Source organism: Danio rerio, chromosome 3, assembly GCF_052040795.2.
Source record: "Danio rerio strain M-AB ecotype USA chromosome 3, GRCz13ab, whole genome shotgun sequence".
In the NCBI taxonomy this organism is placed as follows: domain Eukaryota; kingdom Metazoa; phylum Chordata; class Actinopteri; order Cypriniformes; family Danionidae; genus Danio; species Danio rerio.
This window is the reverse complement of record NC_141023.1, coordinates 3811407-3839164: the sequence shown is the minus strand read 5'-3', so window position 1 is coordinate 3839164 and position 27758 is coordinate 3811407. Positions and strand designations below refer to the sequence as shown.

The 27758-nt window shown below is 39.0% G+C and overlaps 2 protein-coding genes across 5 annotated transcripts in view; one reads left to right on the top strand and one right to left on the bottom strand.

Annotated features, from left to right (window-relative positions):
- The window catches only part of myh9b (myosin, heavy chain 9b, non-muscle), a 798697-nt gene that overhangs the window by 409989 nt on the left and 360950 nt on the right, over positions 1-27758 (top strand). The window lies entirely within an intron of this gene.
- Positions 16026-27758, bottom strand: part of LOC147845426 (interferon-induced very large GTPase 1-like) — a 34335-nt gene continuing 22602 nt past the window's right edge. Inside the window, exon 4 of the mRNA XM_087243529.1 lies at positions 16026-16075. The gene's annotated coding sequence lies outside the window, so the exon portion shown is untranslated. The remainder of the gene's footprint in view (positions 16076-27758) is intronic.

Here is a 27758-nt window from a genome sequence, read left to right as displayed (position 1 = left end):
GAACTGTCTGCGAGTACCGCATTAACATGCTGGACCCCCAGACATGCAACGCAGTGCTCATGCCCATCATCCGGGGACAGGAAACCACTGCATCCAGAAACGCACGGTTGGAGCGCCATCCTAAAAAGGGCGCGCTGCATGACTTTGTTGCTCTTTTAGTGAAATTTGCAACTGTATATGAACCACTCTGGAGGACCAGACCCAAAGAACGCCAGGCAAGGGAGAAGCCCAGCTCGACCATCTGCTGCCGCGTGTACACACTCTAGACTGTGAGACAGCTCTTGTTCACTCAAAATCGCTGGATTTCAGCAGCAGGAATCCTCATCGACTCTCTCAGAAAGCTGTAGAAGTCTCTGAAGTGAAAAAGTTAGTGTCTTCTTGCTTTCCCTGTTCTTAAATGCTAAATTGATTGCAACAAGCATCAGGTGTGCAAGGTGATGCTGCCAATTCATTTGGCATTTCATTGGCCCATTCACATACTCTTTCAGATGATTGGCTTTCTAAACGAAATCCCCATACGTGGATTAAATCCACTTATAGCATTGAAGTTTCCCATCCGAAGAGGAACTTTATTATTATTATTGTTTATTTCATTTCATTTTTAAGGCAAGTTAATTTATTAAATGGTCTTAATATAAATCACACACACATAGTGATGATTGTAATGAGTTACAAAGTAACTAGCGTACAAATATATCTGCAAACAGAAACAAGCGTATAAATATATCTGCAAACAGAAACAGAGTAATTAAAAAATAATTATATATATATATATATATATATATATATATATATATATATATATATATATATATTAGTGCTGTCAATCGATTAAAAAAATGCACTAATTAATCGCACTTTTTAAAAAAATTATCGCGATTAATTGCATTTAAAAGACTGAAACTTGTAATTTTGCCTATTCAAATGTAATATTAATGTAAACGCAAGCCAAAAACTATTTAAATCCAAAACAGGGCTCAAAATGAACTTTTTTACTTGGTAGCACCAATGCTCCCAACTTCAAAAATTTTGGAGCACCAGAAAAAGTTAGGAGCACCCATTAAAAAATGATTGAGCACCGCTGCAAATTATATTTTAAGGGATTTATTGTGTTTTAAAACAACATCAATTAGGACTAACAAAAAACAGAAACAACTATCTAACTAATGCTGAGATGACATTGATATTTGTGTGCAATAATTCCAAAATGAATGTCGAATAATTATAAAACATTAATGATGATGAAAATGACAATAATAGTAACAATGAATTACATTTGTCATCATCATGCTGCCTTGAATCTGCTTGAATAAAAGTTATCTGCTATAAAAAGTCTGTTACTTTATGAAAAAAAAATGGTTTGCATCAAACAAAAATGAAGCATTGCAGTAAGAAATATTTATTTTGTACTGCTGTTTTTATATGCATGTCAGTTTAATAAATAATATTTCTGCTACAAAACAAACAAAAGATTATAATAAATCATTAAATTCAAAGCTGAAAGCTGCAAAACAGTCATCAGTAACTAAATAAAAAAATTATAATATACACCTCAAGAAAGAATAGACTAAATCACTCTTTAAAAGTTTTGGTTTCAGTTTGTGTCAATTTAACTGTTCAGTCTGAGCTGATTTTAATTTTTCTGTGTTAGTGGAAAGCAGGCAAGTCAGCCGACCCAATTTATGAGCAGGTTGAGCAGGATTCTTGCGATGACCATCGGCGCAATACCGCTGTTTGTTATGAGCCGCAGTTTCAGTGTAAACTTAGTAAAGGCGAGCTTCTTTGGCGATGATACAGTATTAGATTTGACTTTTAGCGGACATTTGCGCTGAACACGCAGTGAATGCAACGCATCGAGATTCGGTCGCCTTCTCCAAAAAGCACGTACTTGATTGATCTCAGCTGGCGGATCAATATTCACCACATGTCATGATCGCTTTCATCTGCGCCCTCAACTTTGGGTGGGGTTTGCAAACCTGTGTGCTTTAAGTTTTCACTCTTCAGCCGTTTGCATTTCCCGTGGTCATAAAAGCTCCTTCCCTGTCATCTGACAGCGGAATACCTTGAGTGATTGACAGCTAATATGAACCAATATAGTGGCAGGAAAGAGCGATTTAGCACGTTTTTACAAAAAATCAAAACAGGTCGCACTACAACCATTATCTGCAGTCGCACTAATGCTCTCAAATATATTATGAGGTCGCATAGATTAATTTTCGAGCGCATATGCGACCAAAATAGTTGCAATTTCGAGCCCTGCCAAAATATAATTCATTATTAGAACTTTGTTTAACTTGTAACACAGATTTCTGTATGTAAACAATATACCCACAATAAACCATAAAGATCCTGGCCTGACAGCCATATTTATTACAGAAATAAAAACACAGGCATGTTAATGCCATTTGAATTTCAAAACAATCAATGCCAATAAAGAAAACATTGAATTCCATGATGGATTCTAAGTGGACTGCAAAAAAAATGCCAAAATACAGGAATTGCAGATATGAAAAATTATAATAATAATAATAAAGTATTGAAAATCTGTGCATGCCCTTGAATATGTTTACCAACGCCCCTTCTATAAAAGCACAAAAGCCATATGTAGGAAATACCATAGTTGACTAATTAAAAAACTACATTTTTTTTATTGAAATAAAATTATAATCCACACTGGAAATGTGGGTGCCTATGTGTTTTGAGGGAGCCTAGAAAATAATAAGCATAACAAAAACTGCCTGCTGACGCACACAGTTAATATTGATTAATATGTGTCAGTAACCCTAAAAGAATGTTTAACTAAACAATGAAACATCAAACGTAGCTAACAGCTTTTACATTGTCAATCAAATGAATTTAAACAATTAAAAAATGCAACAAATATTTGTTTCTGCCCGAACTACAAAACTTAATGTAAAAAAAAGTTGCTTAAGTTGCACACTAGTTTGGTCATGTATAAATATCATTATATTAACCATATTGTATAAATATTATTGTCACTATAAGCCTGCATCATGCTGATGATCAAAAACACTGTCATGATATCTCATGCGATTCTCTTTTGACCGAGTGCATCTTAAAATACATGAATTGACACTCCTCTTTGGGCTTGAGAAGCAGACATTCTTTATAATTTGTAAAATAACAACTTGCAGGTTAAGGAAACAGCATTATAGGAAGAAGTTGCTGTGGGCCGTGGTGCAGATTAAAAAAATTTATATTTATATGGACAGATAGGTAACTAGATAGAATAGACAGGAATATATTGATCTGTGCCCCGCTGCAGAGTGCAGACGCAAAAGCCTGCTCTCCCGCGGCGCGGACCTGCGCGTGAGAAACAGGCGTGACTCTCAGCTATTTTGACAGATACACACCTACGTTACACAGAGCCTAACATGGAAGTTTGTGATTGGGTCAGCCCAATGTCAATAAAGTAAAGATCCAATGGGCTGCAGATTATGTCATACGGCTGCTCTGTCCGGAAAAGAAACATCTTACTTTCAGAGCGTGACAGCTCACACAGCACCGTCAATCACTATGGCAGAAAAACATGACAGTCTGCTGAGTGTTTTATGGGCCGATCAGATCATAAGAAGATCATCAGCCCGGCTCAAAAAGTATGTCGAAACTGTGAAAAACTGCCTGGCGTCTGCCCCTGGCCACAACAGGAAAAAAAAAAACTGTGTTAATTGCGTTAATTTTTTTAACGCGCTAATTTTTTCAAATTAATCGCATTCGTTAACGCGTTAATTTTGACAGCACTAATATATATATATATATATATATATATATATATATATATATATATATATATATATATATATATATATATATATTAGCCCTAATATATATATATTAGGACTGGGCGATAATTCGATATCGATAAATAAATTTCCGATAATGACGATAATAATGCTCGACAATATTTACGCACTAGGCATTTTGCAGCCTGCCCTTCAGAGTGCTGCACGCAAAATACAAGTTTACAGTCATACAGTGTCTGTTGCACTTGGAGTAAGAAAAAAATAACTTCAGTAGTTTTGAGCTACTTAGTTTCTTGCAGTTCGACACAAAACAGCAATGTGCGCTGCAAACTGCGCAGACGACTCGTGTCATTAAAAGCAGGCAAAACCACAAACCTGTTTCATCAATTAAAACAATGCCACCCTTATGAAGATGCAACGAAATTACAAACCCAAACAAGTGTTGGTAAACCAGCACAACTACCCAGCAGACAACACAGTTAGCCCACGGTTCAATACATACCTCAGTTTTTTAACACAGTTTTCGGTTCGGTTCTCATGGCTTTTTTTATTCTATAGGCAATAGGAACAGTAAAAGCTTAAGGAGAAAAAGATAAAAACGATTTATTGCAATACTCATTTTGTTTTACTTAAAAGCCAAGAAAAGTACACTAGTTCTTAGTGTATTGTATTAAAAAAGATTACTCATAAATCTCACAGCTGCTGGTAGCCCAAACTGGGGAACACATAAAATCCTACATTTTGAAAATAAACATACATGTGAAGTTAATAAAGATAAATTGGCCATTTCCAATAAACATATGTGTACCTAAGTAAACATAAATAAACCATTTTAATTATTTCGGTGCTGAGAAAATGCGAGACTGTAGTCCAGGGTTATTTAATTGGTGGCCCGCGGGCCGAACCCGGCCCCCGAGACAATTTGTTCTGGCCCTCCAAATAGTGTGACCAAGACATAAAAATAAATTTAGTTCAGTCGAAAAACTGCCGCTATAGCTATGAAGTGTTTTTCGTCTTAGTGAGTTACCATAAGTGAGTGGTGCGGACAGCTGAAAACATTTAAATATGTTTTGTAGAAAATGCCTTTTGTACAATGCACTGTAATCATTAATAGGGATGCATCAATTAGCTGATTTCACTATTAACTGCGCTTTAATTCGTCACAGTTAATTAATCGTGAAGGCTTCTCTAAGCCGCATTTCTGTTGCACAGAAAAGTTATGACAAGTTGCCAACTGTGCAGTAGTTTAAAGTTCCAAGTATTTACACCAAGGTTAATTTGCATGCACACCGCCGTCTGCAGCCGCCGTTCCCATATCACGTCTTTTCCGCTTGCAAGTTTGTTATTTCTAATGTAAGAATGACAATTTGCCCTCAAGCGGAGCAATTCGCTTGCCCATGTCCGGACGCACGCAGTAGAAAACATCTCATGGTAAGAGTTGTGTGTGGCTTTCAGTGCAATGTCAAGCACCCCCTAAATACATCACGAGAGGGTAAATTTGGTTTAAAAAACTAGTTTATAGGTCAATATTGGTTTTTGCACAACAGTAAAACAATGCTTTTGCACAACAGTAACACATTGCGAGTAGTAAAGTCTCTTACCTTTGACAGATGTTGTAAATCCACTAAATAAAACAAAATGAGCTGAGCGTGAATGTGTTTATTTCATTCTCTGAGTCTGAATTCCTTTCCTAGATCTTCAAATTTCCCGCTGGTGCAAAAACACAGAAGTTCGCCACAAAGCGCCAGTGGTCGAAAGTATGTGCGCATGCTCACTGTCACACACAAACACACAGACATAAAACGGAGATAGAGCGTTCTGTATCAACATACTTTTTATTTTTGAGCTTTTTATGGGAAGTAGCAAGTCTTTACAAGTCAATAGGTGCAAGTCCAAGTGAAAGTCTGAGTCATTTATGTTCAAGTCCAAGTCGAGTTGCAAGTCTTTATATTTTGTCAAGTCGAGTCTTGTCATCAAATTCATGTCTCAAACCTCATATTATCAGATGCCAACATCGATCTCACCACACTTCTTTTACCAATTACACCCCCTACGGCAGAACAACAGGTGGATTGCGGAGAGTTTACTCTTACCCTTAAATCTTCAACCACCAATCAAACTCGCACTCTCTCATTAGCAGAATTTCACATAGCGTTTTCTAGATTTACCGACGTCTTCTGTTTACTATTTCCCCATAAGGAGGCGAGGGCTAAATGACTACATGGCTATCATCTCAAAGCCAATCCCTCCTCCCCAGATTTTAGGCTTCGCATCACACAAAACATCCTCTCCAAATCTTCACTCTCCGCAAAGGCTACATATCCACAAATACAGACTGTACCCTTGATGCCATGTTATATCTCTCACTCTCTCTCTCTCTCTCTCTCTCTCTCTCTCTCTCTCTCTCTCTCTCTCTCTCTCTATATATATATATATATATATATATATATATATATATATATATATTAGGGATGTGCGGAGCAGCCGGTATTTGTATTTGTTGAGGGGGAAAAGTATTTGTATTTGTATTCGAGTAAAATTCAAAATATTACACTTCTAATTTACGTTATAGTGAAAGTATTGTTTAATTATACCCATTATATAAATTATAGATATGCAATATTGGTTGTTGTTTTTGAACATGTGATAAGAAATGTCATTGAAAAGAAAATAACATAGAAGCCATTATCTCACCCATGGTTAAACCAACAACTAATAAAATACCATTGTGAATATTATGAACCCCACCACCACCGTTCTTGTTGAAGGACACTGAATAGACAGAATGAAAACAATTAATACTTCAAAAAAACTGTTCATCTTCTGAAAGAACTTCTTTCCAATGCACAGAATTCCAAAAACTAATATTAACTAAATAAATCTAAATAAACCCCTGCCTGGGAGATCTGGCAGAACAAAAGTATTCTATATAATACTAAAAGATACAGCCCTGCTATTATCATCTGCCTGCCACAAAAAAGACACAAAGTTTGTTTGTTAGTTTTTTTTAATGTTTGAAACTGACTTGCTGGGGCAGAATGTGGCTGTGTTGATGGTTTGGTGCTTGTGGAGGATTTAGCAGAACATAGCTGTGCTGATTGAGGGGATTGATGCTTGTGGGGGTTCACAGACAGTATCAGGAGAGGATGCTTTTAGTGCATGTGATAATACACTACATAGAAGGTTGCGCGGTGGCACAGTGAGTTGCACTGTCGCCTGACAGCAAGAAGGTTGCTGGTTCGAGCCCCGACTGGGTTCTCCCCATGTTGGCGTGGGTTTCCTCCGGGTGCTCCGGTTTCCACCACAGTCCAAACACATGCAATATAGGTGAATTGGGTAAGCTAAATTGTCCCTATTATATGTGTGTGAAAGAGAGTGTATGGATGTTTCCTAGTGCTGGGTTGCAGCTGGAAGGGCAGCCACTGCGTAAAACATATGCTGGATAAATTGGTGGTTCATTCCACTGTGGCAACCCCAGATTGATAAAGGGATTTAACCGAAGAGAATTGAATGAATGATTATGGATAGAAGATGTTGACAGATGTTTAATATCTCTGCCTCTGCTGATTTCACTTTTGCACACATTATACAGTATCAGTTTGTTTTATCTGCAGCACCACTGACTGTAAAATGCTTCCACACAGAACCTGAAGGTTTTTTTTTTCTTTTGACTGGTGGAGGACCAAGAAATGGCTCATTAGCACTCTTTTTCACTCTTTTTCTGGGTGCCCAAATGTATTTGAGGAGTTTAAAGTTATTAAAAAGTGACAGGAAGCTATGCTAAGGTTAACTAGCCTATATCATATATCTTGCTGTCTGCAAAAGACAGTAATTTAGACGTACCATATAACTCCCATAAGTGGATACTATTCGACACAACTGCAAAAGCATCGTTTTAACCTTTACAAAAGAACGTTAACGTTACTCTATCAACAGTCTATTGTCTAAATTACCGCGCTAACAGAGCTAACCTTGCGTAAACAGAGCACCCGGTTGCAGACGTCAATAATGCAGCGTAATAGAATATCCCGATCAAACTCCACTTCAACTCCGCTACAAGTTTATAAACTGCCTTTGGAACCCAATTAAGGTACAAAAATCTATTTAACAAAAATAGTGATGCAGTGAAGTATTTTTTTTGCTTGTCCCCCCTCCCGTCTCCCCCGACGGCCCGCGCTCACACCATATCGGGCCTCGGCACGCTTACGTCATCGCTGCTGCTCTGTTCAGTGAGAAGCGCTCTCTATGGCAAGCCTTTTTAGCATTTAAATCTTTGTTCTGACTCCATAAATATATTTAGAGATATCTCTAATTATATTTTGACTAGTCATAATTATAATTCCACTACTCAGAATGACAATTAGACATATCTGCAATTACAATTGTACTAGTATGAAATCAGATGAATTTTGACTAGTAACAATTGTAATTGATATCTCTGAGTTCTTACTAGTCATAATACATTTAGAGATATCTTTAATTCATCATATTTAGAGATATTTACAAATATATTTGAAGATATCTCTAATTAATTTACTAAAAGTCTAATTACAGTTGTAGATATCTTGAATTGGATTTTTGACTAGTCAAAATTCATTTAGAGATATCTCTAATTACAATTGTGACTAGTGAAAACTCATTTGGAGATATCTGCAAATATTTTTCAATGGAAGTCAATGGAGGAATATGACTAGTCAGTCATAATATATTTGCAGATATCTCCAATCTGACTAGTCGAATTATAATTATGACAAGTCAAAATATAATTAGAGATATCTCTAAATATATTTATGGATAGTCTGAACAAGGTTTAAATGCTAAAACGGCTTGCCATACGCTCTCACCCAGTAGCACAGTGGAGAGTTCTCTAGTTATATCCTTTCAGTCGTTTGTTATGCAGTGACATGCAGTCAAATATTTCGCCAAACAGTCCTTAGGGATGCGGGGACACACAGTCAGATATTTTACCGGACAGATCCGCCACTTTTGGCGCGCATAAACAATCATAAAGCTCTCGTGCTGCAGGAATGAGAAGGTCTGCTGAAGGCGCGCAGCTGTCGTGCAGTGAGGGGTTTGCGTCTTTAATAAACTACGGCAGTTTGCATTCACTGAACAGTAAGAATGATTAATAAATCCATATGAAGCAACCCCTTAAAAGTCACGTATCGCTTTCAGTTTCTGGCTTTGACGCGTTTTACACTGAGCGTCTCTCTCTCTCTCACTCACGCAGGCATGCACTGTGGTCTCATGAGGAAACGCTGCTTTTTGATATAGTGTTTTTCTTGCTCCCGAATACAAATAATTTTTCAAGTATTTGTTCGAATCAAGTATTCGTAAAAACAGCCTTTCCGAATACCGTATTCGGGTTCGGCTCCACCCTTAATATATATATGTATATATATATATATATATATATATATATATAGAGAGAGAGAGAGAGAGAGAGAGAGATTAAACATGATAGGGAGCCTTGGCCTTAATTATCTATGAACTCGGTTCTCTCCTGGGACAGCATGCCAAACCTGCTATTAATGCCAAGCATATCTAAGTGAGAACTCTTGAAATTCTCATGATCACCAGCGAGATCTAACCACCAGATGTCGCTGGTAAACACTCACACACACACAGACAAAGGACAGCAAGACCCACCGGCAATGGGGCTTGCTGCTCCACCCAGTACTGTTATTATGCTTGCATCTCCAGTACTCCTGTCCCCTGTTCACCAGCCTAGACCCCAGCCTGCTCGCAAGATGGTCGCCTACAGTCCTCCAGTTCCCAAAATGACTACCTTCAGTCCTCCAGCTCACAAGATGGCCGCCTACAGTCCTCCAGTTCACAAAATGGCTGCTTCAGTCCTCCAGCTCACAAGATGGCCGCCTCCTGTCTGCCAGTTCACAAAATGGCCGCCTCCAGTCCTGCCAGACCCTCCAGTGCTGCCAGACTCTCCAGAGCTGCCAGACCCTCCAGTGCTGCCAGACTCTCCAGAGCTGCCAGATCCTCCAGAGCTCTCAGACCCTCCAGTGCTGCCAGACCCTCCAGTGCTGCCAGACTCTCCAGAGCTGCCAGATCCTCCAGAGCTCTCAGACCCTCCAGTGCTGCCAGACCCTCCAGTGCTGCCAGACTCTCCAGAGCTGCCAGATCCTCCAGAGCTCTCAGACCCTCCAGTGCTGCCAGACCCTCCAGTGCTGCCAGACTCTCCAGAGCTGCCAGATCCTCCAGAGCTCTCAGACCCTCCAGTGCTGCCAGACCCTCCAGTGCTGCCAGACTCTCCAGAGCTGCCAGATCCTCCAGAGCTGCCAGACCCTCCAGTGCCGCCAGGCCCTCCAGAGCTGCCAGACCCTCCAGAGCTGCCAGACCCTCCAGTGCCGCCAGGCCCTCCAGAGCTGCCAGACCCTCCAGAGCTGCCAGACCCTCCAGAGCTGCCACTGCCGCCGCCAGAGCCAGCGCCGCAGCCAGAGTCGACGCCGCTTCCTGAATGGCCACAGCCACCACTCGAGCCTCCTGAATGGTCGCCGCCGCCTGCTGATCTTTCTGAATGGCCGCCGCCTCATGATCCTGGGCCACCTCAGCTCCATGATCCAGGCCCACCGCAGCTCCACGCTCCAGGCCCTCCGCAGCTCCACGCTCCAGGCCCTCCGCAGCTCCACGCTCCAGGCCCTCCGCAGCTCCACGCTCCAGGCCCTCCGCAGCTCCACGCTCCAGGCCCTCCGCAGCTCCACGCTCCAGGCCCTCCGCAACTCCACGCTCCAGGCCCTCCGCAGCTCCACGCTCCAGGCCCTCCGCAGCTCCACGCTCCAGGCCCTCTGCAACTCCACGCTCCAGGCCCTCCGCAGCTCCACGCTCCAGGCCCTCCGCAGCTCCACGCTCCAGGCCCTCTGCAACTCCACGCTCCAGGCCCTCCGCAGCTCCACGCTCCAGGCCCTCCGCAGCTCCACGCTCCAGGCCCTCTGCAACTCCACGCTCCAGGCCCTCCGCAGCTCCACGCTCCAGGCCCTCCGCAGCTCCACGCTCCAGGCCCTCCGCAGCTCCATGCTCCAGGCCCTCAACAGCTCCATGCTCCAGGCCCTCCGCAGCTCCACGCTTCGGGTCTTCTGCAGCTCCTCGCCCCAGTTATGCCCCAGCTGCATGGTCCTGGCCCTCCATCCCTCCCCCTGTTCCGCCTACGCTCAACCTCCCGCCTGAACTATTTTAGGAGCGTCTGGAAATCTGCTCCTTAGAGGGGGGGCTCTGTCATGATCACCAGCGAGATCTAACCACCAGATGTCACTGGTAAACACTCACACACACACAGGACTACAAATCCGCATTCTTCTGGACTGCATATGCATACATGCACTTCTCCCAGACACTCACGCCTGCTCACTCATCTAGCTTGATTACATTCGCACACCTGAGGACTTTCAGAGACTGACTAACACACACTATTTAAGCCACAAATTCATCCCTTCAGTTTGCAGAGTCTTGTTCACTGTTTAGATGACATTACAACGCGTTAATCCTGTTTTGTTTTCCTGTGTTTTTCGACTTAGCTTTGTACTCTTGTTCTCCCTCCCCGCCTGCCGCCTGCCTTTTTGACCTCTCGCCTGTGTACTGATTATGATTCTGGACTGCCTGAATATATCTGTTTATACCTGTTGACCAATGCTTACCTGACAATGATTAAAACCTGCATTTGGATCCTACCTTCTGTTGTGAGTGTCATCTCCCCGTCGTTACAGAAATAATGCTTACACTTAAATGTAACGCATTTGTGTAAAAACCATCATAAACTCATATGTCAACATGTTTATACTTGTTTCTATACCTCTTGTAGTCAGAATGGGTGTTTCTTTATTAAAGCCAACAAGGAAGTAGGAAGAAATTTGCAGAAGAAAAATTTAAAATCCTGTTTCTGTTTGTCTGGTCTGACAACATTTTTGCAGGTAAACATTTGTGCAACAGTTCTCGTCAAATTTATTGTCACAGTCATGCTCTTGAGTAAATGTCATGTATTAAATTAAGTCAAAATATCTTAACTAAGCTGTGTAAAAATATATTTTTTATTAAGTCATTTAATTTATTTGAAGTTTACTTTGCAATACTCAGTTTAAAGTATTCATATAGTGATTTCATGTAGTCGTCAAAGAGTGTCTGCATGTAGTGTTGTTATAGTTTCTGGATATGGTGTCTGCATGTAGTGTTACCTCTAATGGTTAGACTGAGGAACTGCAACTCAAGCAGTAACACCACAGTGCTTATTTAGTGATTGATCATTACAACCCACATGAAAAATGACATAGTAACTTTTTTTGTTTGTTTTTAAAACTTACTATAGTAATAAAAAAACTTTAATTAATCATTTGTGGTAATTATGTAGTTGCAATCATAACAGAATATAATTTAATATTAACAAATGACCCAATACTGTAGTTTTAAACAACTATAACGTATATTAAGCTGCAAAAAAATTTACTGTAGTAAAAATTTAAGTATACTACATAATTAATAAGTTTTACAATTGTAAGGATCCAAAATATCAGACCCTGAGAACTGTTATGGAATTTCATGAGACAAGATGCAATGCTCCAATGCATTTTCTAATCTGAGAAGTGATGAAGAACCCAACTGTTCCACTGTTCTATTCAAATCACTGTTGACAATGCACACAGGCTGGAAAAACAGAGCTACACTATAGCAGGGGGTAATGCGAGAAAGTCACCCTTCTTTCACCTCAAGCCCCCCTTCTTGACCCTTATGTTACCTTCTGATTAGAGCACATTTCACATAACATGTTCAAGGTTTTAACATGGTGTATCTTGCAGCATGTTTGGTATCATTTTAAATGTCTCTGTGTGATTGGTAAAGTGGTCTTAATTTTACAGTAATATTTTACTGGTATATGTTGATTTGGTTTTTGACTTCTATAAGATCTTGATAAGATGCTCTCCCTCCTCAGAGATGGTTAAGTCCTCAAATTGACCAGGTCAGGGTTTCTGTGACACTTCTATTGTCTTGAATTTATGGCTGTTTGTTTTGACTTGAGTATATAAGGTAAAGATGTGCTTTAGGACGGGGGGAGATCTTGTAAAAAGACACCCCATTGCAGCATCTCTGAGACTTATGCTGCAATGTATTTCTCTGGTCAGGTATGCATCTCTAATTCTTTGATTTATCTTTGATTAATGGATGTTGTATTGTTAGTCTCATCTCTGAATTGGCTTCCTGATGATTTATTATGTAATTGGCAGAATAAAATTTTACCTGACAAATAAAATGATAAGTTTTGATTAATTCTGGAGTTTTGCGAATTCATTGTATCTAGTAGATTAAAGGAGTCTTCATTACCTTTAAAAAAACAAGAAGCCGTGCAGAGTATTACGAGTGGAGATGAATCCCCGCAGTCTGAAAACGCCTCTGATGTGAGATATGCAAACTAGGATTAGCCATTATGCATGCGGTGAATATTTTATGACTCTCGTTTTTTTTCGAAATGCGTTCAAACCTTTTAATGCGGACAATCTATTTGAGCGAATAAAAGATATCTAATCTAATCCGTTTCATCCCTCTGTAAATGTGTTACGTGGTGAGATTAAAATGCAGACACAGAGAAATTAGCTTGTAGGCTGGATTTGGAATATGCCATTAAAGTCCCAATGATTGTCAGTAGTTACTTTTTGTGGTAGATAGCAAAAAAAAAAAAAAAAAAAAAATCATATTTAACTTATTTTATTTAATCTTTTGTAAGTTCATTAGGTGAAGTTTAATTTAAACTAATTAAGAGAGGAGCACGTGCTCATGATTGACCCAGATGGCCCAGCTAATCACTCTCCTCCAATCAAAGGATCCCAAGTCACTATATATGTCCTCATTTCCTTTCTACAACTGTAATAATAATAATAATAATAATAATTCCTTTAATTTATATAGCGCTTTTCTAGGCACTCAAAGCACTGTACACACACTGGGGGGAATCTACTCATCCTCCTCATGATGAAGGCATATATGATAAACAACATGCCAATTTATGCTGGAAACATGCTAGCATAATGCTAATTCATACTAAAACCATACTAATTTATGTTAGCAACCGACTAACAACCACTCAGAACACCTTAGCAACCGCCAAGCAACACATTAGCAACCACTCAAACACCAACAACCACCTAGCAACACCTTAGAAACTAACAACCACTTAGAACACCCTAGCAACCACCTAGCAACACCTTAGCTACCAGTCAGAACACCCTAGCAACCACTCTGAACACCCTTGCAACCACTTAGCAACATCTTAGCAACCACCAAGAAAACCTTAGCAACACCTTAGCAACCACTTAAAACTCTTAGCAACCACTCAGAACACCCTAGCAACCACCTAGCAACACCTTAGGAACCACTCAGAACACCCTCGCAGCCACCTAGCAACACCTTTGCAACCACCTAGCAACCAGTCAGAAAATCTTAGCAACCATTTAGAACAGCCTAGTGACCGCCTAGCAACACCTTAGCAACGACTCAGAACACCCTAGCAACCACCTAGCAAGTCCTTAGCAACCACCTAGCAAACAGTCAGAACACCCTTGAGCCATCTAGCAACACCTTTGCAACCACCTAGCAACCAGTCAGAAAATCTTAGCAACCACTTAGAACAGCCTAGCAACCGCCTAGCAACACCTTAGCAACAACTCAGAACACAGTATGCATCTCTTAACTCTTTGATTTATCTTTAATTAATGGATGTTGTATTGTTAGTCTCATCTCTGAATTGGCTTCCTGATGATTTATTATGTAATTGGCAGAATACAATTTTACCTGACAAATAAAATGTTAAGTTTTGATTAATTCTGGAGTTTTGCGAATTCATTGTATCCAGTAGATTAAAGGAGTCTTCATTACCTTTATTGTGGCATAATTGAATTGATTAATAGGCACATTTGATTATACGTAGCCATAGAGAGCCTATAACATGCAGACCTTTTAATCATTTAACCACTGGAAATAGCAAGTTGTATGGGCTTGGCTAAGGATCTGTTTTTTTAAGACTAGGTAAGCGTTAATGCGACCAGCTTATTCAAATATAGTTAATTCTGCATCCTCTGAATATTTTCAGAGTGTCGACATATTGTCCGTGAGAAGATGCGCAAACCCGGGGTGTGGAACTCTGAGCGATGTTGTTCCCTAATGAACGTACAATTAGAATATCGAACCCCAGAAAATATCAAAACTCTAAATTAAATCATAAATGATGAATGTGACCCGTTCTTACAATTAAAAATACAATCTAAATTTTAGGATCATTGAAATTGGAGTCAGATTTAATTTGGAGCTAAAAAACTAATAAAAACAAATTCTAATAAATAATAAAATTATTTTCAGAAGCACTAGAAAAGGCTTACATGCATTAAACCTTCAACCATGCTGTTAGTTTCGACTCCTACACAATAAAACCAAAAGAGTATATATATATATATATATATATATATATATATATATATATATATATATAGTTGACAGTGTTAATGAACGAATAAGTGAATTCAGACACTAATGAACAGAATAATAACTGAAAGAAAGAGAAACACAAAGAATGACTTAAGTTACAACATAAATCAAGTAAAATAAAACACCTTCAGTCTCAGCAGAGGAACAATAAACAACCCATGCATGCATTGCAGTATGAATCAATTATGTAACATAATGGTCTTACAGTTTTCTTTATTTGTGTTTAATTCTGCTGTTGTTTATGTTTAGACTTTCAGTAGCCTGTTAGTAGCCAGTTTGTGATGTTTGAGAGTTAAACTGATCATTTTGTTAATTGCCACCATTGTTGAGGTTCATACAGTGATTCTTGATGTCTCTTGAGTATTACTTAAACCATAGAGCAAAGTGTTTATGTCCAAGATATTCTAAAAACAAAGTTCTTGAAAATTGCAGCTGCCCAAATAAATGAATGTCAAAAGTCTTAGGGCTAGGAGTCTAACTAAAGCAAACTCTGTTCTCCATGATGGTGACGTAAAAGTGTAGCTGGTGAGGATGTTTGTTGAGTTGTTTAATCATCTGCTGATAATTTAAATGATTTCATGATTTGTTAACTTTCAGGTTTTCTCATTACAAAGCTGTGATTGAAGTTATAGCTTTTTGTATGTTCTGTTCTTGTTTTTTCCCTTCAGTATTTCTTCAATTGTTTATCGCTAATCTTCGATTATCATTTAATTAGTCGTTTAATTAATTCATCTGAGGTATTTGCTCTGAGTTTTAAAGGGATAAAAAAAAACAGTAAATTGCTGGCAATCACAGCTGCCAGTAGTTTACCGTTAAATCAATGAAAAAAAAAACTGTATTTTACCGCCACGATGGGCTTACAAAAATACAAGAGATATCCAAGTGCAGCAATAGAAGTTTTAATAAAAAATAAGGGGACAGGCCAGGTTAAAAAAAAAATCGAACAGAGACAAAAGTACAACCCAATAAACAAAAGTGAACAAACAAACAAGCCAAAATGATGAGTCAGTGAGCAGACTAGGACCAGATTAGAGCCGGACAAAACAAACCTGAATCGGGTGAACGGAGTGCATGAGCAAACAGCAAAAATTCAAAGGCAAACTAAAACACAACATAACAAAGCTTATAAAGACAACAACAATAATTAGACAATGACAGACAACTGGAAACAACTAGTGATCACGTGATCTACAAAACAGGAACAAACCAAAAAATAACTAGTGTCCGGAAAACCACAAGATGGCACTACAGCAGACATGACATTTTACTGTAAAACCTGAAGAAAAATTCTTCTGTGTCACCGCTGTGGAGGAGAGTAGAGCCAGTTTTTGAGTCAAAGATGAACCATGAAGTGCTAATGTGATTCAGCATGTTTCTTTATTTAAAGGTTCAGGACACCCTGGAGAACTTTTTTTTTAATATTAACAGATGTGTGTGTGTTGAGCATCAGTTAAGACAATGTTAGCACCTGTCAGCTTTAATTGTGGGGAAAACTGGATAATTTTGAGCTTTTGTCAGCTAATTTCAGCTTCCGGGTTTAAAATGATTTTTGGGGCGGGATCAAAATCGGCGACGTAGCGCAAAACTGCAAGTGCAATGATGACGCGTCGGTTTCTCATTATTATTCATAGCGGAGTTTTCTTATCCTATGAGAAGAGCCGGCTGCTTAATTATTCATGAGACCTGCCAGTGTCAAGCCCGAGCTGTGAGACACGGACGGACCCACGGCACGGGCACACAGTATTTAGCCGTTCATGAAGGCTCACATGCGTTTGTTTCCATCATCCACAGGGTTTGTTGCATGTTTTCTCCCGCGATCTTGACAGGGCCGATCATACAGCAAAGCTGTGTGTGCTGCTAGCATTTTTGTCGGGAGAGCAGCACGAGAATTAGAGAATGGCGGACGCTGTGTTTTATCAGGAGTTCGTTCACATTCAGACACATCACTGTGCTGCTGTGTTCGCCTAAATCCTCCAGATTACCAGCAGGACTAATGGTTAAAATAGACGAGTCAGGTGACCTGCTGCACTGAGTCTGCTGAATACGGGGATTGAGGGAGAATCCTCATTTATAGTGTTTACATGAACACGATTATCTTTATAATGATATAAATTGTGGTTATGTGTATATGAAATGACGAATAACAAATGTAGCAGGGCATTAAATCACTGTTCATTTCTTTGCATTTTAACTTTGTAAACTATAAACTCATGCGTCTCCTCACGGTTTGTCTCATTTTGTGAGCTAACTGACAACAACAGTTGTTCGCTCACGTTCTCCCCTGCTGGCTACGCCCACTTCTGCCCGATGCTCGCGGAGCTCCACGCCCATTAATCATGCATCTTTTGCAGTGGCGTAGCGCAAAATGCGGAGGCCCCCCTGCAGGGATCGCTGACGGGGCCCCCTGATGAAGTAGGGGAGGGGGGGGATACGTCAATTTGCATATCACTGACGTCATCACGTTCTACCGTTTCTGTTTGTTTAACAGTCTATGGTTACTAAAGGGGTATTTATAATTGCACTACACTTTATATAAGCATGTTTGTTTAACTAAATTTATTGCTGTTTGAATACAGTATGTCATTATAGATGTGTAGTGAATGTGCAGTAATCTCTCATATGTAATAAATAATAAAAGAGATGTTCAGAAACTTCAAAAATATCCGTGATTGTGAACAAGAAAAGAATAAACGGTCCAATTAAATTGTTGAAATAAAGGAGAAGTACATTGGTTAGACTGTACAAGGGAAATACCTTCACACTGCCTGTGCTAAATCATTTGTCGTCGGTACGCAGAGGGGTGATCTGCTCTCGGGCTGCAGGTGGGAGAGGCTGCTGTAGAGGACTGACTGGGCCGCCTGTCAGTGCTGTGAGGCGGGGGAGGGGCCGGCGGCATCACACGCAGCTCGTTGAGAAGAGTAGGGACGGTACAGTATGGACAAATGACAGTCTACAAAAAAAAATCTCCAATAACACAAAAAAGTCGCTAGATTTGTCGCTAGGGGGGTCTGAAAAGTCGCTAAATCTAGTGACAAAGTCGCTAAGTTGGCAACATTGGCGGCAAGCAATCAGAATGAAGTAGTCCACCACTTGAGAGGTGTTCAGAGAACACAGACCTGTGAACTTTGGTTCCGACCACAGTTGTTCCCAACAGTTTGATTATTGCGGTTGCCGGATTTTCAATTATTAAAAATGGTGACGACGCGGGGCCCCCTAATCACGGGCCCGTCCGCTACACCACTGATCTTTTGAAAAAATTCTGAAGTAGACTTTAACCGAATGTGGGGGGGTGTCATGGCTCTTTAAAGACAGCGGCTGTTTTGTTGCTGATGCGGTAGGAATCTCTCTGGTACAAGAACGAAGGTTTGCACTTGACCTTGGTGAGGACTAGTGACGAGTGAATACAATCCCCCCTCATCCCCTCATCATTTTTTTATATATTATAAATTTTATACATTGCTATTAATTATTTAACTGCTGTCAAATTATATTACTAAGTAATCCTCTCTTCATACAATTTATTAAGTTAAATTAAATACTCAGGCGCATAGCCAAGGGGGGTCAGGTGGTTTGAAAGACCAAAAGTTGGATTATTATTGTTATGTTTGAATTTATCTTATTATTTAAATGGCCAAATTCTCACTGAGAAAGGTTTAAAGCACTGCTCAGTTTATTTGCCTAAAGGCTTCAGTTTTTAATTTTAATTAAGTTTTAACAGATTTCCCAAGAAAATCATGATTAAAAAATTGTATTTTAAAAATAAGCCTATTTTCATATTTGAATATTTGAGTTTAGATGCAAAAACTGCTAAATGCATTTTTCTCCAACTCGTGTGTGGAGTAATTTTACTTTCATAGTGCCAATTACGTTATTTTCATTGCCTTTAAAGTGAAATACCTGAACATAAATAAGGCAGAGAAAATGCTCATTTTACATGCTATTTAGAGGTTTTGGCATCTGAACTTTTCATTTCTTTATTCTAAGAATTTAAATTTTTAATTAAATTTCTAATTTATAGTATTTTTATTATTTATAAAACTGTAGTAAAACTTACAGATTAAATGCGCATATGTAAATAAAACAGTTTGACAAAATGGTAGGAAATAGTTTTGGTACATCAAAACGTGTAGTTATAATAACTATCCAACAAGATTATCCTGCAAATATTAGTTTTTAAAATGTCACTAAAATGTAATATTTATACCTCAATTAAACAGAATAAATAATTAGTCAGGTGAATAACTGCAAAAAAAGTTCAGTTTTTCAGAAAACAAACAACCCCTCCTTTCAATAAGCTGGCTACAGGCCTGAAAGTGTCATGTTAAAATAATGTCTCCAATTGCCTCTCTGGATATACCACTAACTGTACTCAAAAAAAAAATTACTAATGCTTCACTTCTTAGACTTTACAGACCTGAAACTTGCCTACAGCACTTATACATTGTTGCTCTTGTACTTGTGCAAGTTGCTTCCTTGTCCTCATTTGTAAGTCGCTTTGGATAAAAGCATCTGCTAAATGACTAAATAAAAAAAAAATGTTATTTAACTGATAAAGAGAGAGAATAATAAAGTTTATTTTTCATACAAATTAAATATGTCTCATAGTATTATTAAAAGATGGAGCACAGGCTGTAGTTTTTCTGACAAATTGCTTCAGCCGAAATTGAAGATGTTACTCTAAGAGATTAGGAGAACTGGCAGGGTCATATACGTTTACATGTAGGTGTTTATTCTGCAGTTAGTTTTCAGGGAATATTGTTCAAAGACTATATCAGTCTGCTTTAATGTTAGACTGACCGTAAAAGCGGTGAAAAATGCTAGCAATAGCAGCATTTTAAACATGAACTCAAGTTTGCAACTGAATGAGTCTATGTGACTTACGCTTTTCGTTGGAAAAAGCTTTTTATGTCCACCTTTTTTTTGCTACCGCCAACCTCACTTGTGTGTGTCACTCATGCATATCTTACGTGAAGATTTTCCCCCCGTGCAGTTGTTTCGGGCTGCAAATTAAAAAATTATGTTTTATGAAATTATTAACATTTTTTGCTATTATTGTGCATTTAATAACGGATTTGCAGGATCGCAAAAATGTGTGACTTTTTGTTGATTTTGCATTGGTTTCAGTGTTTGCGGAAACGCAAAAAAACTAGGGTATCTTATTTTAACAAATTCAATAAACAGCTCATCTGACCTTTCAGGGAAATGCCAGAATTTGTCGATTGTGACCTCCACATACCCTTTTTTATTGCTTTTTAAAGTTCATTACAGACCCAGTGTAACCGTACTCTCTTTTGCTCTGCGTTGTGTAGTGAATGATGAGAGGACACCATTTTGAGTCTGCACAGAGAATGTTATTATGACAGATCGGCAGCTTCAGCTCATTACATTAAATGTACACTCCTTAGTTCAAGGAAAAGGTGGAAAAGAAAAGGGCGAATGAAAGATGGAGGAAACGAGCGAGAGGCGCCGCGGAAGGAAGCGAAGACAGGAAAAGGGAAAGAAAACTAGTTCTCACAATTACAAGAATCAGCATGTGAACAGTGACAATCCACATATTACATTGTCAAAAATAAAAATCATAAATGCATACCTGCACAGAGAATGTTATTATGACAGATCGGCAGCTTCAGCTCATTACATTAAATGTACACTGTCAACAAAAATAACATTCTACAATATAACAAACTGTTTTTACATCAGTAAATATATCAAATGATTAAAATTAAACTTAAATATGCATTTGTGTGTGTTTTAATTATGGCCAGAGCCAAATTCAATTTGGAACAGGTAGAGCATACCTCCTTAGTTCAAGGAAAAGGTGGAAAAGACCGCTCAAGCAAGTGCAACAGGTATGGCTGCTTGGACTATACCACCTTGACGTTAACCCAAGGGGGGGGGGGGGAAGAGGTGAAACCACTGTCACTTTACAGACTCTTTTTACATTTATATTGTGAACACAAAACAATTTTATATGAACAGTAAGTAAACAAGAGGAAAATATAGTGAAATCAATATATCCAAAATAATCCTGTTACACCAGCATCCCAGTACACCCCACAACTACGGATCAGATAGCTCTTCAATGATGACAGAAAAAAAATTGTTGTACAACTCACTTGTGTGTCTCCCAATAAGAGCTTATCTCGGGTTCAGTCTCTTGGGACCCAAATAAGTGCTCATAAATTCTGTCACAGCAAGGATCGTCTATTTTATTTTGGTCAATTTGCACTCCCAAATGACCTCTATTCAAACTTTAAATGTTTGTAGAATTTTAACTTTTTTTCAGACTGTTGTCTGAGAACTTCAAAGAGGACAGCTGACAGGATGTGGACTTTGTTGAGCTCAAAGTAGCGTTTGTGTCTATGATGCAAACAGCCATTAAATTTTAGAGCACAGGTGTCAAACTCAGTTCCAAAAGGGCCGCAGCTCTGCACAGTTTAGTTCCAACCCTAATTAAACACACCTGATCAAACTAAGTGAGTCCTTCAGGCTTGTTTGAAACCTACAGGTAAGTGTGTTGGAGCAGGGTTGAACTAAACTGTGCAGGGCTTCGGCCTTCCAGGAATTGAGTTTGACACCCCTGTTCTAGAACATACCTAACTACCATGAACTGGTTTTCAGCCAGTGATGGCAATCAGATGATATACCAAAATTGACAAAAGTTTGGGGGTGTTGGAGACCAAAAATGTGAGAGTGGGAGGTAAAATTATGGAAGTTTCCAGAAGAAATATCAAAATGGGAAAAACGTGAGTGTTGGCATTCATGGTTTCTAGTCTTTTTTTTTATACTCCTACAATTTGATCGAGAATGTCTTATTACGGCGAATGTATGCACTATTATAGGTTAGAGTCAGAGTGTTGTTTTAGAGAAAATGAGTTTTGAAGACCCTATAAAACAAGTCCCAAGAATCAAGAAAATGAACAGGTGGATTTCAGTACACTCTATGAATGAGTCTCTGTATTTCATGTATGCTAAGCATAGCAAGATGACATTGTTCTTGTCATATGGGTACAACTGTTTCTTGAAATCAAAGACGAATGAAATAGTACTGTATCTTGTATCAAACTTTGTCTGACCTTTTCCTATAGGTTATTTTATACTCAGAACGCAGCTGCTCCAGAACGCAGCAGCACGAGTGGTCTTTAATGAACCTAAAAGAGCACATGTCACTCCGCTGCTAGTCCGTTTGCACTGGCTGCCAGTTGCTGCTCGCATCAAATTCAAAGCTCTGATGTTTGCTTACAAATCGATTTCTGGCTGCGCCCCTTCTTATCTGCTCTCACTTCTGCAGATCTATGTGCCCTCCAGAAACTTACGTTCTGTGAATGAACGTCGCCTCGTGGTTTCATCCCAAAGAGGGAAGAAAACACTTTCCCGAACTCTCGCATTCAATCTGCCCAGTTGGTGGAATGAACTCCCTAACTGCATCAGAACGGCAGAGTCACTCGCTGTCTTCAAGAAACGACTAAAAACTCAACTATTTAGGCTCCACTTCACTTCCTAATCTGCAATTGCCTCTCTGTATATCACACTAACTGTACTCAAAAAAAAAAAATTACTAATACTTTCATTCTTAGACTTTACACACCTGAAACTTGCCTACAGCACATATTCATTGTTGCTCTTATAGTTGTGTAAATTGCTTCCTTGTCCTCATTTCTAAGTCGCTTTGGATAAAAGCGTCTGCTAAATGACTAAATGTAAATGTACTCATAAAACATTTGGTCTGGGAAGAGACAAACTGTCAGGGACAGGGTTGGAACCCAGGTCTCTAGTGTCAGAGTCTGAGTGCTTAACAACTCAGCCACAGGTTGATAATGAACCCAGAAGCGAGATGGTATTTGCACTGTGAGATTTATTTACAAAAACCACCATCTAGATTTGGAAAAAAAAATGCAGAGATAAAATAGGACTGTGTTAATGGAGGAACAAAAAGGCCAATAGGCAAAATATCTCTGGAAACACTAGAGTAGGAGTAATGCATAAAACAAAACAAAAAAAACACAAGGAAAAAGGCAAAGTAGCATAGAACGCTGACATGACCAGACTTTAAGAAAGCAATGCAAGACTCACGATAAAGAATGGCTAGTATCAACAATAACCGAGCAAAGAAACAGGGGAACCTAGTCAACTTAAATACACATGACATAACAGGACACATGCGAAAACAATCACATAATAATTACTGAACTCAAACAACACATAGGGAGAAATGAGGACATCTAGTGGAAAAACAAAATAGTAACATGTAAAAAATAAAATAAGAAGACAGATCCTAACACCAACATATTCATCATCTTCCAAGCTATTGCAATAATGCAGAAAATAGCCTTTTTTGTTGTGGTGAGATTTAATGCAGCAGGCATCTTAGGCAACCATCGAAACGAAGCTTAAACTATCAATGTAGCTTTGATCAAACGATTCATCGAACATGTATATTAATTTACATCCTTGCTTGTGACATGTTCACCAGCGAACAACCACCAGATGTCGCTGGTAAACACTCACTCATAAAACTACATATCTGCCTTCTTCTGGACTACATATGCATACATGCACTTCTCCTAGACACTCACGCCTGCTCACTCATCTAGCTTGATTACATTTGCACACCTGAGGACTTTCAGAGACTGATTAACACACACTATTTAAGCCAAACATTCACCCCTTCAGTTGGCCGAGTCTTCTGTAACGCCGGGGAGTAACACCACAACAGATGGTAGGATCCAATATGCAGGTTTATTCACAGTCAGGCAAGCAGTGGTCAATACGGGAGCAAACAGGTATGTGAGGACAATCCAGAATCGTAGTCAGTTTAACAATCAAGAGGTCGAAAGGCAGGCGGCAGACAAGGATAACTAAACAAACAAGGCTAGGTTCAAAACACAGGAAAACAAGACAAGGAAAACGCGTTGTAATGCTACTTTACAGTGAACAAGACTCGGCCAACTGAAGGGGTGAATGTGTGGCTTAAATAGTGTGTGTTAATCAGTCTCTGAAAGTCCTCAGGTGTGCAAATGTAATCAAGCTAGATGAGTGAGCAGGCGTGAGTGTCTAGGAGAAGTGCATGTATGCATATGTAGTCCAGAAGAAGGCAGATGTGTAGTTTTATGAGTAAGTGTTTACCAGCGACATCTGGTGGTTGTTCGCTGGTGAACATGACAGCTTGCTGACATCCACAATAACCCCTGCTTTGCAAAAATATTTGAGAATTAGAAAATAGTCAAATATGGATGCACTATGAGCTATGAAACGGTACCCTTCATATTAGGGGCATCTGAAATGTGGAGAGTGATCTGGATGCAGACCTGGTGCAGTGCAATCTGAGTTGCATCCAATGCTATTTAATGCGCTCACCTAACCCCACCCCTAACCCTACGCCTCACAGTGACATCACTAGCTCCATTTGAGTGCATTGTGTCTGACATTGCATTGCTGAGTGATGCAGTCTTAGCTAGCATCATAAAGGTTGCATCTAGATACTATTCAACATGTGTGACCATTTTTTTCACACAATACCTTCAGCTAGAAATTGTGAACCTCAAATAAAATGACAAAATTTCCCATGTGTCTCCCTTATTCATGTAAAACATGTATTTTAAAGCATTTTTAGAGTTTTAGTGAGACTTCGAAGAACTTCCCCTTGAAGGGATACATCAATGTTTCTTCAAAGTCTCAAAAGAAGGGGTCTTGAAATCACAAATAATGCATGGCTTCCTAAACATTCACTAGTTATGGACGATCTAGACAGGTAGAAATGTATAATTTATTGGATATTTTTTTAGTTGGTATAAATAAACTAAACTTTTTTTTATAATTATTAACTGACCGAATGCCAAATCTATAAGTTTACAGGTGCGACCGCATCCTAGCCTGTTTATACCCTCATTGGCTTTAATCTCAATAGCTTTATAAGCGGTTAACTGCTCTGTATATATTTTTTTCAATTTGATTTTTAAAAAGATCAACATTGTAATTATTACCTTGTGTTCAAACAGGAAAGGCTGTGTTTTCTTTAACTCTGATCTGTGGTGGGTGCAGTACGGACTGGATGACCGCTTTGGTTTTCCCATTAAACAGAAACTTGAGCGTGTGAGAGTTGATCTGGACTGTGATGAAGGAACAGTGTGTTTCTCTGATTCTGGAAATAACACACCTCTTTACACATTCACAGCCACTTTCACTGACACTGTCTTTCCTTTCTTCTGGAGTAATGATTTTAAGATTTTACCAGTTTTACCAGTTTATCGTCTAATTGAAGAGTTGTGACATTGCACTATTCCACTTCATGCTTCGACTTTGGTTTACTCGAACTCTGCTCAGCTCGCTGTTTTGCCACCTGAAAATGTCACCAGTGGCGGAGATCTCGTTTGCATTTTTTATCGTGGATAAATGACCTCATGAAAAAATACTATGTTGATTTATAGTAAATATTATAGCGTTTTTGAACATTTTTATTCAGTATTGGGTTATGTTTATAGTTGTTGTGATACCAGAGCAACTATACAATTTAAATAGGCTATTCTATAATATGGATCAAAAGCACTACAGTATATATTAATATAGTATTTTTAATGTGGGAGTGGATGCAATAGAAATATCACTGTTTTTACAAAAAGATGGTCAGAATTACAGACGACGAACTGCTCATTAACTAAAAGGGTGTATTTATAATATATTTCTGTATATTCAACAAACTTTAAAAGAATAACAAAATAAACAGCTTATAGAGCAAGAAAACTTTCAAGAAACCTAATTTGGCTACATCATAAATGAAGTAGCCATAGCAAGAAGCTTTTAAGTGACGGGTCATGACAAATGTTTGTTTGACATAAAGAAATTCTTGGGGGGTTAATTATATTGACATGTTTATTAGGTCTTTATAAACTGCTTTTACTCCAGCCAGACTGAAATAAATAAATACACATATGTAATGCTCTTTATGACTATTTTTTTAATTATCAACGAAAATACAAAAAAAGGTATTCAACAAAGCCAGGTATAAACCTTAGTTAAACAAGATAGATAATAAAGTGTAATGTGTCAGTCTCATCCAATCAGCATTAAGCTGTGTCGTCAGCCAGTCGTTTCCCATCATGCTTTTGTGAGCGCAGTCTTTGGAGAGCAACTGCTGCCAGCTACTTAATCCAAGGTACCCGCTTCGCGAACGCGAGAGTTTTTTGGGGCACGTCAGCGTTAAATCAGAGTGAGGCGAACACATTTCTAACTAGAATGCATCTTGCGATGATCACTGGTGATCGGTTCTGCGCAGATTTTGGCCATCTCAAACGAGCTTTGTAACTGAGGTTTTAATTTAACACTGATTCGGGTGTATCTGAATCCCTGCAGACAGTCGGTCAGAACTGTGTACTGTCATCTATTCAAAGAAATTCACTCAGACTCCATCTCTCATTCGAACATTTACTGACAATAAGTTGTGTTTTTTTTTTTTAAATACAAAAATAGTCTCACATAAGTAATTATATAAATAACAATTAGAACATCAAATAACAAGACTTATAATTATAAAATATGAATACAAATTGCAGTAACTGCACACCATATGAATGGAATTAATTAGAGCAGTAATTCCGTGACTGTCCACAAGAGGGCCACTTAACATGACTGAGGCACATTTTCCAATGAGATAATAAATCAACAAGTGTAAGTTGTAAATAACTCTATGAAACGTTCACGTCTATCCATGTAAAGTATTTACATTATGTGTATTAGGTATACTGCACATGAAAGTTAACTTAATCATCGACTATTATCAGTTACAACTCCAAAATCGGCTATTGCGTTATGGCGCTATTGCGCATTTCACCCGCGATCTGAAATAACAAGACATTTTCATCAATTGAACCAAATACACTTACTTTCTGTGCACGCACAACTATATACATCAGCAGTGGTGTTACTCTGCATGTAAACGTGAGTAGATAAGCAGATAACTAATCACTTTGTAGCGATTTTAGATCGGTTCTTTGTCTGCTCGGCACACCTTCTTTTCCTTCTTCAAGTCCCACACATTAAAGTGACGATGCAATTGCGTATTAGTCAGCAGCAGAATGTTCCAGAACCCTTTTGAACAGCCGCCCCTGAATTCAATTATTGAATTCGCACATTTTACAAAAGGTACTTTCCTTAAGGTGGATTATTCTTCGACAAGGGTTGGGAGCTTAAATGCATACTATGGGTCGGGTATATGTTCTCCTTCCAACTTGTACAGTGGCTGATCTTAAGGCTGATTTATACTTCTGTGTCAAATGGCGACGTATGCTACAGCGCTGACGCATAGCCCTTCGACATGGCCGTCGGCGTCGCTGACGTGCACCTCTCAAAAAATGTAACTACACGTCGCAACCACGCGTAGCGCAAGTTCTGTGATTGGTCGGCTTGGTATCGCTGACGAGTCTGGGCAGGACCGAGAGCCGCGTGAATGGTGCGAGCCCGATGGAGCGATTGTTTACAAGTGTGGAGTCCCGTGAAGGAGCTCCAGATGGAAAGTTTTGT